This window comes from Arachis hypogaea, chromosome 17 (genome assembly GCF_003086295.3).
Source record: "Arachis hypogaea cultivar Tifrunner chromosome 17, arahy.Tifrunner.gnm2.J5K5, whole genome shotgun sequence".
Taxonomy (NCBI): domain Eukaryota; kingdom Viridiplantae; phylum Streptophyta; class Magnoliopsida; order Fabales; family Fabaceae; genus Arachis; species Arachis hypogaea.
Window position 1 is genome coordinate 20,698,930 of NC_092052.1, and position 16,451 is coordinate 20,715,380.

Consider the following 16,451-nt stretch of genomic DNA (forward strand, 5'->3'; position numbering starts at 1 on the left):
AATTTCTTTCCATTTTATATTTATTTTTACTATTTTCAAAAATCCTTGCTTCAATTCAAGATTTACTTCAAATTTTCAAGTTATTACTTGCCTATTAAGAAAGGATCAAATTTTGAATTTTAGAATCATATCTTTTAATTTCTTATTAGTCAAGTAATTAACTTTAATTTTAAAAACTTTCTTTTTCTAAATTGATTTTCAATCATATCTTTTCAAACATATCTTTTCAATCACATCTTTTTCAAAATTAATTTTTTTTCAATCATATCTTTTTCTAATTTCAAAATCTTTTTCAAAAATCACTTTATTTCTTTCCCAATCTCAGTTTTCGAAAATCTCAATCAAATTTTCAAATTTCTTTTTAAAATCTCTTAATTAATTTCAAAAATTTCTTCCCCTCTTCTCACATCCTTCTATTTAAGGGACTAAGACTCCTCATCAAGGTGCAATTCGAACTCTGTCCCTCTTGATAAGTTCGAATTCCCTCTTCTCCACCTCCTCCTTCTATTCTTCTTTTCCTCTGACACTTCAAGGAATCTCTATACTGTGACATAGAGGATTCCATAATTTCTTGTTCTCTTCTCTTTCATATGAGCAGGAACAAAGATAAAGGCATACTTGTTCAAGATGATCCTGAACCTGAAAGGATCTTGAAGAGAAAGCTAAGAGAAGCTAAAGAACAATTCTCTTTAGAGGGCCTAACAGAGCTCTTCAAAGAAGAAGAAACCATGGCAGCCGAAAACAACAATGCCAACAATGCAAGGAAGGTGCTTGGTGACTTTACTGCACCTACTCCTGATTTCTATGGGAGAAGCATCTCTATCCCTGCCATTGGAGCAAACAACTTTGAGCTTAAGCCTCAATTAGTTTCTCTAATGCAACAGAATTGCAAGTTTCATGGACTTCCATTGGAAGATCCTCATCAGTTCTTAGCTGAGTTCTTGTAAATCTGTGACACTGTCAAGACCAATGGGGTTGACCCTGAAGTCTACAGACTCATGCTTTTTCCTTTTGCTGTAAGAGACAGAGCTAGGACATGGTTGGATTCACAACCTAAAGAAAGCCTGAACTCTTGGGAAAAGCTAGTCAATACCTTCTTGGCAAAGTTTTTTCCACCTCAAAAATTGAGTAAGCTTAGAGTGGAAGTCCAAACCTTCAGACAGAAGGATGGTGAGTCCTTCTATGAAGCTTGGGAGAGATACAAGCAATTGATCAGAAGGTGCCCTTCTAACATGCTTTCAGAATGGAGCATCATAGGAATCTTCTATGATGGTCTGACTGAACTATCCAAGATGTCATTGGATAGCTCTGCTGGAGGATCTCTTCATCTGAAGAAGACGCCTGCAGAAGCTCAAGAACTCATTGAAATGGTTGCAAATAACTAATTCATGTACATCTCTGAAAGGAATCCTGTGAATAATGGGACAACTCAAAAGAAATGAGTCCTTGAGATTGATACTCTGAATGGCATATTGGCTCAGAATAAAATATTGACCCAACAAGTCAATATGATTTCTCAGAGTCTGTCTGAAATGCAAGCAGCAATAGGCAGTACTAAGGAAGCATCTTCTGAGGAAGAAGCTTATGATCCTGAGAACCCAACAATGGAAGAGGTGAATTACATGGGAGAACTATATGGAAACACCTATAATCCTTCATGGAGAAATCATCCAAATCTCTCATGGAAGGATCAACAGAAACCTCAACAAGGTTTCAACAACAACAATGGTGGAAGAAACAGGTTTAGCAATGGCAAGCCTTTTCCCTCATCTTCTCAGCAACAGACAGAGAATTCTAAGCAGAGCCACTCTGACTTAGCAACCATTGTCTCTGATCTAATCAAAACCACTCAAAGTTTCATGACTGAAACAAGGTCCTCCATTAGAAATTTGGAGGCACAATTGGGTCAGCTGAGTAAGAAAATTACTGAACTCCCTCCTAGCACTCTCCCTAGCAATACAGAAGAGAATCCAAAAAGAGAGTGTAAGGCCATAACCACATCTCACATGGCCGAACATGGAGAGGAGGAAGAGGCAGTGATTCCCACTGAGGAAGACCTCAATGGACGCCCACTGACCTCCATGGAGTTCCCTAATGAGGAACCATGGGAATCTGAGGCTCATACTGAGACCATAGAGATTCCATTAAATCTACTTCTGCCATTCATGAGCTCTGATGAATATTCTTCCTCTGAAGAAGATGAAGATGTTACTAAAGAGCAAGTTGCTAAGTACCTTGGAGCAATCATGAAGCTGAATGCCAAGCTATTTGGTAATGAGACTTGGGAGGATGAACCTCCATTGCTCATCAAAGAACTGAATGACTTGACTAGGCAGAGATTACCTCAAAAGAGACAGGACCCTGAAAAGTTCTCAATCCCTTGTACCATAGGCACCATGACCTTTGAGAAGGCTCTGTGTGACCTAGGGTCAAGCATTGATGATCGGATTTTTGACGGTTTAGAAATTCACTAATAAAATCTCGTTGTAAAGTATAGTTTCTAAACCAAGCAATAATCCTTTCATACAAAAAGTTGTTTGTCACTAGTACAAACCTCTAAAATTTATAAACCGAAGTATTGGACCTCGGGTCGTTCTCCCTAGGAATTGTAATGAAGTGTCTTGTTATCGGTTGTGAGTTATATTTGGGGTTTTTAGGATTTTTAGACAAGAATTATAAATGGCAAGAAAAGTAAACGAACAACTATAAAAGGCTCTTGGTAAGGTGTGAGAACTGGAAGTCCTATCCTAGTTATCCTTCTCAATTGTGATGAGAATTGTTCATTGCTACCACTTAGTTAACCCTTACTAAATAAAGGAAAGTCAAGTGGATGAATTGACTTGAGCCACAAGTTCTAGCCAACTCCCAAGGAAAGACTAGCTTTAGTGCACTCCAAACCAATTAGCAATTTCTCCAATTATCAATCAACAAAGGAATTAGATAACTCAAGTGTCACTAATTACTCTACCTAGGCCAAGAGGAACAAAATCTACACTAAAAGAGACATTTCAACAAACACATAAAGTGCAATAGAAGTAAACATTATTAAATGCAAGAATTAAAGGAATCTACAACTACAAAAACAAGAGATCAACAATAGAAAAGCAAAGAAGACACATTTATTATGAATTACCTCTTATTGAATTGGAAGAATGTAGAAGGAACAATACTAGATCTACAACAAAATATAAGAACAACATAAAGGAAATTACAACAAAAGAATAGAAGAAGATGAATGTAGCAACAAAGAATTGAAAAGTAGAAGTAGAAGAAAGCAAAGATTAAAATCTAGATCTAAGAACTAAACCTAATCCTAATCCTAATTCTAGAGAGAAGAGAGAGCTTCTCTCTCTAGAAACTAACTCTAAACTAATCCTAATGAGTGTGAATGATTGGAATCCCCCTTGCTCTTCAATCCTTGGCTTTAAATAGCATCTTTGGCACCAAAGTTGGTTGGGATTGGGCCCCACAACCCTTGAGAATTCGTTGGTCACGTTTTCATTAAAAAATCATAAACCAGCACCGACGCGTACGCGCACAGCAATACATAAGGTTTTACATATTTTTTTTTCTTTTCCATATTATTTTTCTTTTTTTTCTTTTTTTTTTCTTTTTATATACAAGAACCTCAATGCATAAGGTTTTACATTTGATTAATACATGAGTGTGTACCCAATTCCCAATATTTCCAATAACATTACAAAACTACCCTTTTATTCACCCAATGTCCCAAGGTTCCCACACTTGAATGATACTCACACACACTAGCCTAAGCTAATCAAAGATCCAAATTAAGGACATTTATTGTTTTTCGCTTTAAGGCTAGTAATGTGCTAAATTAAAGAATAAGTGGGTTAAGCGTAGGCTCAAATTTGGGTAACAAAGGAAGATAAAAGGTAAGGCTATTTGGGTAAGTGAGCTAAATGAAATGATGGCCTCAATCATATAAATGCATGAATACACAAAATAATGGAAATAAAGAATCAAACAAATCAAAGATTACAATCATAGAAAGAGAATAATGCACACAAGAAGGAAAAATAAATGGTTATAAGATGTAACCACACCATTAGGCTCAAATCTCATTTGCTTGTGTTCTTAGCTCATAAATTATGTTCCACAAAATATATAATTCAAGCAAGTTCTATGAAAAGTTTTCACTCAAATCAATTGAGATGCCCTATAGATAGAAATCTTGGAAATTTTCATTATTTGAAAAATTTCATTATTTTGACTAAGCTTATTGTGTATACATATGCAAAAATAAGAAAATGAAAGTAAAAATCCTAAGAACCTAAAATGAAATGCAAAAGTGTTGGGATTAGAAATTTGTCACCCAAAATCGCCGATCGGTCGGACGACCTCCCCACACCTAAAAGTTTGCACCGTCCTCGGTGCACTCAAAGATGAGCAAGGGGGTACGGCGAGTCTCTGGATTGCTGCGTGTTCTTAGTCTTGCTTCCATGTTTGCTTGTGGTGCATTTATCATGAAAAACAAAAATACAACACCATAAGATGAGAAGATATAAAAGCAAGGAAGCATACATTGTTGGAATGAGGTAAATCACTAGAATTGAGTGAGTGAATTAGTGTGACATTAAGAAATATTAGGTGTGTGAATTCTAAATTGCGCAGTTTAGAACACACATTAGTATAAAGAGCTATGTCACAAAAGAAGCATGCACGTCACTTATCCTAGTGTGCTTGAGATGCTTTAAGTAAGCTTGTAAGGTAAGACAAACATTAGAGAAGCATGAAAGCATTCAAGTCAAACATATGGATGGATATAATCATGAAATACAATGCATTAAGGTAAATGCTCAACATCATCCATCAAGAGATTGCCTAATCAAAGAATACGGTTCAAATCACATGGTGGCCAAATCATGCAATTCAAAAGAATTACAAGTTCGAAGGCAATTCTCATCACTTGGTAGTTTTCAAGAGGTAAGCATGAAAAACTCAAAACCAAGTAGCAAAATATAACCTCAATCATAGAATCCAACAAAGATTATCTAAAAACATTAATGCTAAATTAGCATTTAGGCAACAAGGGCAGCAACGTATAATAAACAAAGTCAATAATCCAACACGTATAATGAAAAGAGAGAAAATAAAATGAAAGCTAAACTAACACTAACTAATTAACTAACCAACTAACTAATTAACTAACTAAAATAAATGGTTATCCATGGTGTTTGGAAGTGTTGGATGAGGGGTAGGAGAAGGGAAGAAGAAAGGAGAGGGAAAGAATTGAAAAGAGGAGAAGAAAAGAAAAGTGGATGGGAGAAAGAAATCCGCGCGTACGCACACATGGCGCGCGCGCGCAGGTGGTGGAATAGAGAGGGAGGCGCGGACGCGTACTCTGCGCTCACGTGTAGATGGGGATGTGGGCATGGGTGCGGACGCGTACCTTGCGCGTCTGCGTGGATGGCTAGCCAGGCTGGCGGCCTAATGTTGGCCCAGAGTTGGCACAACTCTCTGGTAAAAGTACCAGAAGTGCAAGTGGCCTAATCGACGCGCGCGCGGCATATGCGCTTGCGCGTGCATTGCGAATTCAGCATGATGGGCGCGTAAGCGCCAGGTGCGCGAACGCGCAGATGGTGTTGGGCCGGGGGCTCAACATTCGCACAGTGAAGGCCTAACTCTCGGGTTTGCTAGCTGGGAGTGGAACTTCTGCATCTACGCGCGCGCGCCATGTACGCGTGCACGTAAGTGGTCGAGAATGCTTGAAGTGCGCGTACGCACGCAGTGCGCGTACGCGTGGATGGTGCTCTATTTTTTCAAAAATTTTTGCTATGTTTTTGCATCAATACAAGCATTCCAAACCTCCAAACAGCTACCAAAATACCATAAAACCTTATTTAACATACTAAACTACCAATTAAACTCAACTATCTAAACAAAACATGAAATTAGACTAATTCTACCAAATATTTACAAAAGAGAAAATGAAAATATTTTACCATGGTGGGTTGTCTCCCACCTAGCACTTTTGTTTATTGTCTTTAAGTTGGACTTATGGGGAGCTCCTCATCAAGGTGGCTTGTGCTTGTATTCATCTTGGAACTCCCACCAATGCTTGGTTCTCCATTGTGCCCCAAGATTCTTCATGGATTGAGCCAAGTCTTGATGGAGTTCTTCACAAGCTTGGGGCTCCCAAAGTTGATCCTCTTCTTGTAATCCGGGATCCCACACTTTGTTTTCACACCCGTCTTGAGGTTGATCATCATTATAAGTCCAACCGGGTGGTGAGTAAGGTGAATTCTCTATATAGTGGCCAACAATCCTCCTAGACCCATCTATTTGAGCACTACTCCAACCTTTATATCTCATGTTTGATGCATAAACTATAATGAGCCTTGATTTGCAACGCCAACTACGAAACATCTTTCGCTTACGCTTCATCCCACAAAGGATCCTAAGTTGACCATCTGTTTCAAGCAAGTCATACTCAAGTGGGACAATAAAGCTAATAGAAATGAATTTTACCCACTCAAGTGAAGGAGTAGATGGCCACCTAGGCAAAGATGCTTCCAAAGATCTTGACAAAGCATAACCAACCCCCGTTCTTCTATTTCTAGGGACTTCCACCTCTTCACAATATTTCTCTAATTCAATCCTTTGTTCATTAATAATCAAACTATCTAAGCCTTTTCCCTTAATCAAACTATAATTGGGAGGGTGAAAGAAGTTTACCTCCACAACCTTTTCAAATGCACCGGGAGAAAGTTCTTCAAGTTCAAAGGATTCTCCACTACTAGGACTTGATGCTTGCTCTTTATTGCCATGGGAACTCAGTTCTTGCTCTATCCCATCCAAGTCTTCATATGGAATATGCCTTGGAAGGTGTGCACTTTCCTCCCTAGCATCAATTTCAATCATCTTGGAGGGATTTTCTTCAATTCTATGTTCCCATGGAGGCTCCGCATCTCCTAAGTCCTCTACCACTTCTTCCTTGTCTTCAACAATTAAAGCTTCCTCCAATTGTTCCAATACAAAGCAACTTCCATCATTTCTCACCGGAGTTTCCAATCTCTCCTTCATGCTATGTTCTTCATTTGATTCTCCACATGTAGCCATGGGAGTTCCTTGAGTGTTCAAGCATTGGGAGGCTAATTGATTTGTTACCGCATCCAAGGTGGCCATGAAATTTTGCACATCCCTTTTCATCTCTTCTTGCCCTTGAACAAGAACACCAAGGGTTTCATCCATTAGAGATTGGGGTGGGTGGAAGGGTTCATTAAATTGGGGGGAGGGTTCATAGTAGGAAGGTGGTTCTTCTTGGTAGAGTTGTGGTGGTTCTATGTTTTCCACTCTTTCCACTTGTTGCACAACACACTCCATGGTTGGTTGAAATTGATCCAATGCTTCCTTAAGACGATCCCTTGACTCTTGTTCCTCTTGGATAATATGATTAGGATCATGTGGCTCTTGGATCAATGGATATGAGTATTCTTCCATGGGAGGTTGTGGTGGAAAGTAGTATTCATCTTGTGGTTGAAAATTTTCATATATTGGAGGTGGTTCATCTTGGTAATAATATGGAGGAGGCGGCTCTTGAAAATGTTGATGTTGGCGTGGTGGTGGCTCTATGTGTGGTTCATATTGCTCATATGGTTGTTGGTAGGCTGGATATGGATTAGGGTCATATGAAGATGGTTGGTAAGAAGGGGCTTGTGAGTATGGTTGGAAGTTATGTTGAGGGTATGGATCATAGGCATATGGTGGTGGTTCTTGAAAATCACAAGGTGAGTCACCATAGCCATTGGATTGGTATGCATCATAGAATGGCTCTTCTTCATAGTGCATTGGTGGAGGTTGTTGCCATGAAGATTGATCATATGCATATGGCTCCTCCCACCTTTGGTCATCCCGTTCTTGATACACATCTTTATTATAGTCCTCATTTCCTACAACATGTTGATAACCAAACTCATAGCCAAGGTGAGAATTCATGATAGCAAGAAGAAAATGAAAACAAAATCAAATAAGAAGCAAGAAAATTAAATCCTAAAACTAGCAAGAGCTAACAAAAGCAAACATATTCACACTATTCACATATATACAATAACCAATAACATAACACCATTGCAATTCCCCGGCAACGGCGCCATTTTGATGATCGGATTTTTGACGGTTTAGAAATTCACTAATAAAATCTCATTGTAAAGTATAGTTTCTAAACCAAGCAATAATCCTTTCATACAAAAAGTTGTTTGTCACTAGTACAAACCCCTAAAATTTATAAACCGAAGTATTGGACATTGGGTCGTTCTCCCTAGGAATTGTAATGAAGTGTCTTGTTATCGGTTGTGAGTTATATTTGGGGTTTTTAGGATTTTTAGACAAGAATTATAAATGGCAAGAAAAGTAAACGAACAACTATAAAAGGCTCTTGGTAAGGTGTGAGAACTGGAAGTCCTATCCTAGTTATCCTTCTCAATTGTGATGAGAATTGTTCATTGCTACCACTTAGTTAACCCTTACTAAATAAAGGAAAGTCAAGTGGATGAATTGACTTGAGCCACAAGTTCTAGCCAACTCCCAAGGAAAGACTAGCTTTAGTGCACTCCAAACCAATTAGCAATTTCTCCAATTATCAATCAACAAAGGAATTAGATAACTCAAGTGTCACTAATTACTCTACCTAGGCCAAGAGGAACAAAATCTACACTAAAACTAAAAGAGACATTTCAACAAACACATAAAGTGCAATAGAAGTAAACATTATTAAATGCAAGAATTAAAGGAATCTACAACTACAAAAACAAGAGATCAACAATAGAAAAGCAAAGAAGACACATTTATTATGAATTACCTCTTATTGAATTGGAAGAATGTAGAAGGAACAATACTAGATCTACAACAAAATATAAGAACAACATAAAGGAAATTACAACAAAAGAATAGAAGAAGATGAATGTAGCAACAAAGAATTGAAAAGTAGAAGTAGAAGAAAGCAAAGATTAAAATCTAGATCTAAGAACTAAACCTAATCCTAATCCTAATTCTAGAGAGAAGAGAGAGCTTCTCTCTCTAGAAACTAACTCTAAACTAATCCTAATGAGTGTGAATGATTGGAATCCCCCTTGCTCTTCAATCCTTGGCTTTAAATAGCATCCTTGGCGCCAAAGTTGGTTGGGATTGGGCCCCACAACCCTTGAGAATTCGTTGGTCACGTTTTCATTAAAAAATCATAAACCAGCACCGACGCGTACGTGCACAGCACGCGTGCGCGTCCATGGGCGAGTTCAACTTCTTTGACTTTTCATGATTTCTCCACTTTGCATGCTTTCCTCTTCACTCCTTTGATCTATTCCTAGCCTTTTCAATCTGAAATCACTAACAAACATATCAAGGCATCTAGTGGAATCAAAGGGAGATTAAAACCATCAAATTAAGGGTCTAAAAGCATGTTTTCACATCTAAGCACAAATAAGGAGACAATCACAAAACCATGCTATTTCATTGAATAAATGTGGGTAAAAGGTGATAAAATCTCTTAAAATCAATACAGGATAAACCGCCAAAATGGGGTTTATCAAGCATAAACCTTATGCCTCTCTCTGTAATGGAGAAGCTAGGGATCATTGAGGTACAAGCTGCTAGAATCTCACTGGAGATGGCAGACAATTCAAAGAAACAAGCTTATGGACTTGTAGAGGATGTCTTGGTAAAGGTTGAAGATCATTACATCCCTGCTGATTTCATAGTCCTAGAGACTGGGAAATGTATGGATGAATCCATCATCCTTGGCAGACCCTTCCTAGCCACAGCAAAAGCCGTGATTGATGTTGACAGAGGAGAATTGATCATTCAAGTGAATGGAGACTCCCTTGTGTTTAAAGCTCAAGGATATCCCTCTGTCACCATAGAGAGGAAGCATGAAGAGCTTCTCTCAATACAGAGTCAAACAGAGCCCCCACAGTCAAACTCTAAGTTTGGTGTTGGGAGGCCACAACCAAACTCTAAGTTTGGTGTTGAACCCCCACATTCAAACTCTAAGTTTGGTGTTGGGAGGTTCCAAACATTGCTCTGAACATCTGTGAGGCTCCATGAGAGCCACTGTCAAGCTATTGACATTAAAGAAGCGCTTGTTGGGAGGTAACCCAATTTTTACTTATCTACGTTAAATTTCTATTTTCTTTTGTTATTTTATGTTTTCTGTAGGTTGATGATCATGTAAAGTCACAAAAATAATTGAAAAAGCAAAAATAAAGTGAAAAACAGAATGAAAAATAGAACACCCTGGAGGAAACAGTTACTGGCGTTTAAACGCCAGTAAAGGTAGCAGAATGGGCGTTAAACGCCCAGTCTGGCACCATTCTGGGCGTTTAATGCCAGGAATGGGCAAGAAGCTGGCGTTAAACGCCAGAAATGGGCAGCAGCCTGGCGTTTAATGCCAGGATTGGCAGCAAGGGGCGTTTTGCACGCCACTTGGTGCAGGGATGAGATATCCTTGACACCTCAGGATCTGTGGACCCCACAGGATCCCCACCTATCCCACCACTCTCTCTCTTCTTCACCCATTCACCAATCACCTCAATACCTCTTCCCCAAAAACCCCTCACCTATCAAATCCCACCATTCTCTTCACCACTCACATCCATCCTTCATAAAACCCCACCTACCTCACCATTCAAATTCAAACCACTTTTTCTCCCAAACCCACCCTCTATGGCCGAACCATACACACCCCTCTCACCCCTATATAAACCCATCTTCACTCCTTCATTTTCACACAACCTAAACACCACTTCTACCCCTTGGCCGAAACACAATGCCCACTCCATCTCCTCTATTTCTTCTTCTTCTACTCTCTTCTTTTTTCTTTTGCTCGAGGACGAGCAACCTTCTAAGTTTGGTGTGGTAAAAGCTAAAGCTTTTTGTTTTTCCATAACCATTTATGGCACCAAAGGCCGGAGAAACCTCTAGAAAGAGGAAAGGGAAGGCAAAAGCTTCCACCTCCGAGTCATGGGAGATGGAGAGATTCCTCTCAAGGGTGCATCAAGACCACTTCTATGAAGTTGTGGCCAAGAAGAAAGTGATCCCCGAGGTCCCTTTCAAACTCAAAAAGAATGAGTATCCGGAGATCCGACATGAGATCCGAAGAAGAGGTTGGGAAGTTCTCACCAACCCCATTCAACAAGTCGGGATCTTAATGGTTCAAGAGTTCTATGCCAATGCATGGATCACCAAAAACCATGATCAAAGTGTGAACCCAGACCCCAAGAATTGGCTTACAATAGTCCGAGGAAAATACTTGGATTTTAGTCCGGAAAATGTAAGGTTGGCATTCAACTTGCCTATGATGCAAGGAGATGCACACCCCTACACTAGAAGGGACCAAGTCCTCATGGACATATCTGAAGAGGGCACTCAATGGAAGAGAGATTCAAGAGGGAAGCTGGTTCAACTAAGAAGGCATGACCTCAAGCCCGTGGCTAGGGGATGGTTGGAGTTCATCCAACGCTCAATCATTCCCACTAGCAACCGGTCCGAAGCTACTATAGACTGGGCTATCATGATACATAGCATCATGATTGGAGAGGAAGTGAAAGTTCATGAGGTTATATCCCAAGAACTCTACAAGGTGGCGGACAAGTCCTCTCCTTTGGCAAGGTTAGCCTTCCCTCATCTCATTTGTCACCTTTGCAATTCGGTTGGAATTGACATAGAGGGAGACATTCTCATTGATGAGGACAAACCCATCACTAAGAAAATGATGGAGAAAATAAGAGAACCTCATCAAGAGCATGAGGAAATTCCTCATCATGAAATCCCTGAGATGCCTCAAGGGATGCATCTTCCTCCACAAAACTATTGGATGCAAATCAACACCTCCCTAGGAGAATTGAGTTCCAACATGGGACAACTAAGAGTGGAGTACCAAGAGCATTCCATCCTCCTCTATGAAATTAGAGAAGATCAAAGAACCATGAGAGAGGAGCAACAAAGGCAAGGAAGAGACATTGAGGAGCTCAAGCACTCCATAAGATCTTCAAGAGGAAGAACAAGCCGCCATCACTAAAGTGGACCCATTCTTTAATTTCCTTGTTTTTTATTTTCTGTTTTTCGAAAATTGTGCTTTATGTTTATCTATGTTTGTGTCTTTATTACATGATCATTAGTGTCTAAGTGTCTATGCCTTAAAGCTATGAAAATGAATCCATCACCTTTCTTAAATGAAAAATGTTTTTAATTGAAAAAGAAAAAGAAGTGCATGAATTTCAAATTTTAAAATAGTTTAATTATTTTGATGTGGTGGCAATACTATTGTCTTTCTGAATGAATGCTTGAACAGTGCATATTTTTTAATTTGATTGTTTATGAATGTTAAAATTGTTGGCTCTTGAAAGAATGAAAGGAAAAGGAGAAATGTTATCTGATGATCTGAAAAATCATAAAATTGATTCTTGAAGCAAGAAAAAGCAGTGAAAAGCTTGCAAAAAAAAAAGCAAGCAGAAAAAGCCAATACCCCTTTAAAACCAAAAGGCAAGGGTGATAAAAAGGATCCAAGGCTTTGAGCATCAGTGGATAGGAGGGCCCACATGAATAAAATCCTGGCCTAACCGGCTAAACCAAGCTGTCCCTAACCATGTGCTTGTGGCGTGAAGGTGTCAAGTGAAAACTTGAGACTGAGCGATTAAAGTCGAGGTCCAAAGCAAAAAGAAGAGTGTGCTTAAGAACCCTGGACACCTCTAATTGGGGACTCTAGCAAAGCTGAGTCACAATCTGAAAAGGTTCACCCAGTTATGTGTCTGTGGCATTTATGTATCCGGTGGTAATACTGGAAAACAAAGTGCTTAGGGCCACGGCCAAGACTCATAAAGTAGTTGTGTTCAAGAATCAACATACTTAACTAGGAGAATCAATAACACTATCTGGATTCTGAGTTCCTATAGATGCCAATTATTCTGAACTTCAAAGGATAAAGTGAGATGCCAAAACTGTTCAGAAGCAAAAAGCTAAAAGCCCCGCTCATCTAAATAATACTGATCTTCAAAGATGTTTTTGGAATTCATTGTACATTCTCTTCTTTTTATCCTATTTGATTTTCAGTTGCTTGGGGACAAGCAACAATTTAAGTTTGGTGTTGTGATGAGCGGATAATTTATACGCTTTTTGGCATTGTTTTTAGTATGTTTTTAGTATATTTTAGTTAGTTTTTATTATGTTTTTATTAGTTTTTAAATAAAAATCACTCTTATGGACTTTACTATGAGTTTGTGTATTTTTCTGTGATTTCAGGTATTTTCTGGCTGAAATTGAGGGACCTGAGCAAAAATCTGATTCAGAGGCTGAAAAAGGCTGCAGATGCTGTTGGATTCTGACCTCCCTACACTCAAAGTGAATTTTCTGGAGCTACAGAAGCCCAATTGGCGCGCTTTTAATTGAGTTGGAAAGTAGACATCCTGGGCTTTCCAGCAATATATAATAGTTCATACTTTGCCCGAGATTTGATGGCCCAAACAGGTGTTCCAAGTCAGCCCAAGAATTCTGGCGTTTAACTCCAAAACTGGCACAAAAGTTGGAGTTAAACGCCCAAACTGGCACAAAAGCTGGCGTTTAACTCCAAGAAAAGTCTCTACACAAAAATGCTTCAATGCTCAGCTCAAGCACACACCAAGTGGGCCCGGAAGAAGATTTTTGCATTAATTACTGATTTCTGCAACCCTAGGCTACTAGTTCTCTATAAATAGGACCTTTTGCTATTGTATTTGAAGACTTTTTACACACATCTTGGGACGTTTAGTCCTTAGACCTTTGAGGCTGGCCATTCGGCCATGCTTACACTATTTGTTCTTATGTATTCTCAACGGTGGAGTTTCTACACACCATAGATTAAGGTGTGGAGCTCTGCTGTTCTTCATGAATTAATACAAGTACTATTGTTTTTCTATTCAACTCAAGTCTATTTCTTCTCCAAGATATTTATTCGTTCTTCAACTTGATGAATGTGATGATCCGTGACACTCATCATCATTCTCACCTATGAACATGTGTCTGACAACCACCTCTGTTCTACTAGCAATGGCTTGAATGGGCGTATCTCTTGGGTTTCTAATCTAAGATTGGAACCTTCGTGGTATAGGCTAGAATTATTGGCGGCCATTCTTGAGATCCGGAAAGTCTAAACCTTGTCTGTGATATTCCAAGTAGGATCTGGGAAGGGATGACTGTGACGAGCTTCAAACTCGCGATTGTGGGGCGTGTGACAGACGCAAAAGGATCAATGGATCCTATTCTGACATGATCGAGAACCGACAGCTGATTAGCCGATGTTGTGACAGAGCATCAGGACTATTTTCACTGAGAGGACGGGATGTAGCCATTGACAACGGTGATGCCCAACATAAAGCTTGCCATGGAAAGGAGTATGAATGATTGGAAGAAGGCAATAGGAAAGCAGAGGTTCAGGGGGAACAAAGCATCTTCATACGCTTATCTGAAATCCACCAATGAATTACATAAGTATTTCTATCTTTATTTTATGTTTATTTTCATCACCTTAAACTCCATAACCACTTGAATCCGCCTAACTGAGATTTACAAGATGACCATAGCTTACTTCAAGCCGACAATCTCCGTGGGTCGACCCTTACTCACGTAAGGTTTATTACTTGGACGACCCAGTGCACTTGCTGGTTAGTTGTGCGGAATTGTGACAAAGTGTGATTCACGTTTGAGAGCTCCAAGTCTTTGGCGCCATTGTTGATGATCACAATTTCGTGCACCAGCCATCTACAATGAGTCCTTACAGTCACTGATCAAAAAACTTATATTAGGTGAATTTAAAGTTGATGCTTCAACATCTGCAGCCTCCAAAGTCTCTTCCCAATACATCTCTTGCTCCCTGGTAGCATCCTTATCAAGATCATCAGTAGCCATACCTTCAGTTGTTGCTACTGCACCCTGACATAACTACCACTACCTGCTGCAGCTTCTCCGCTAGCTATAGCTTCTTTCTTCTTGTCACATTCTCTACTGTTATGACCAGAGTACTAAATGAAATCAATTAAAGTTTATAAATGAAAATTAAATCAACTAAAATAGCTAAATGACTAAGAGTACTGAATAAAAACAAATAATTAACCTTACTAAATGAATATCAGAGCAATTAAAATAGCTAAATGACTAAAAGTACTGAGTAAAAATAAACAATTAACCTTACTAAATTTTAATCAATTACTAAATAAAAACAATTTCGAATGAAAACAACATAATCAACCATATTTACCTTTTGCATGTCATCAGGTTAAAGCCATTTGCTGCATGTTCACCGACATCATCTTGTAGAAACTCCAAGAACCATTTCCAACTATTCTTGGTCTCCGACTCAACAATTGCATATGCTATTAGGAAGATATGATTATTTGTATTGGCTCCAATAGCAGTAAGTAGCTGGCCTCCATAGTATCCTCTTAAAAATGTGTCATCTAGTCCTATAAAAGGTCGACAACCCTCAACAAAGCCTCTCTTGCATGCACTCAGACAAACATAAACTCTTAATAAGGAACTCTCCAACCAAGGCATAGAAGTATATATCTTTACTGTACTCCCTGGATTTGTCTTCAATATCTCAGTGGAATAGTCATGAAGCCTAAGTATCTTTATTGTACTCCCTGGATTTGTCTTTAATCATCAAAAAGTGAATAAACCATCAATAAACATAATCAGCTTATAACATTACTGATGCGTGAGCATTTTATACCCTTTTTACTAGCATTTTCTAGTTGTTTTTAGTTAGATTTTATTTAGTTTTACTTTATTTTAGTGCAAAAATCTCTTTTGGATGCTACTTTGAGTTATTTTGGTGTTTTTATGATTTTTAGCTGAATTTTGGAGCAATTTGGCAGAGTTTGGAGCAAAAAGGAAGAAAGCACGCAGCATCTTCCTTGGGCGCTAAACGCCCAACTGGCATTTAGCACCAGCAGAGGACCACAGCCAGCACGCCATCACCCCCTTTTGGGCGTTTAACGTCCATCCTTGGCGTTACGCCAGCAGCAGGCCAAAATCACCCCTCTTTGGGCCTCTCAAGTGGATTTAGCACTTATTAGTTTTATTTTATTTTCTTTTTGTAATTTTTATTTACAAATAATATCTTTTAGGTCTAGAATTTATTATTTTTATTTTATTTCCGTTTCAATTTAGGTTAGTATTTAAAGAAAAAGATCACTTAGGTTTAGGATCTTCTTCCTTCCGTACGTTTTCAGAATCCTAGTTTCTTTGTAAGTCATGAGCAACTAAACCTCCTAGTTAAGGTTAGGAGCTCTGTTTATTTCTATGGATTAGAACTATTATTCTTCTATTTTAATTTATGTTTGATTCAAATCTAAGATTATTTTCGTTCTTAATCTTATGAATTGGGTGGAACGAGAGTATGACCCTTTTCTACATGAGTTCTTGTGATTCTCAAGAGAGTTATCTTACTTGAACTACAGCTT

At 38.8% G+C, this 16,451-nt stretch overlaps 1 non-coding gene across 1 annotated transcript; it reads right to left on the minus strand.

Moving 5' to 3' along the window:
• Positions 1-1,130: 1,130 nt before the first annotated feature.
• On the minus strand, positions 1,131-1,238 carry LOC112768491 (small nucleolar RNA R71). Its single transcript, XR_003185911.1, has one exon. It is a non-coding gene; the product is annotated as a small nucleolar RNA R71 (small nucleolar RNA).
• Between the last annotated feature and the right edge of the window lie 15,213 nt (positions 1,239-16,451).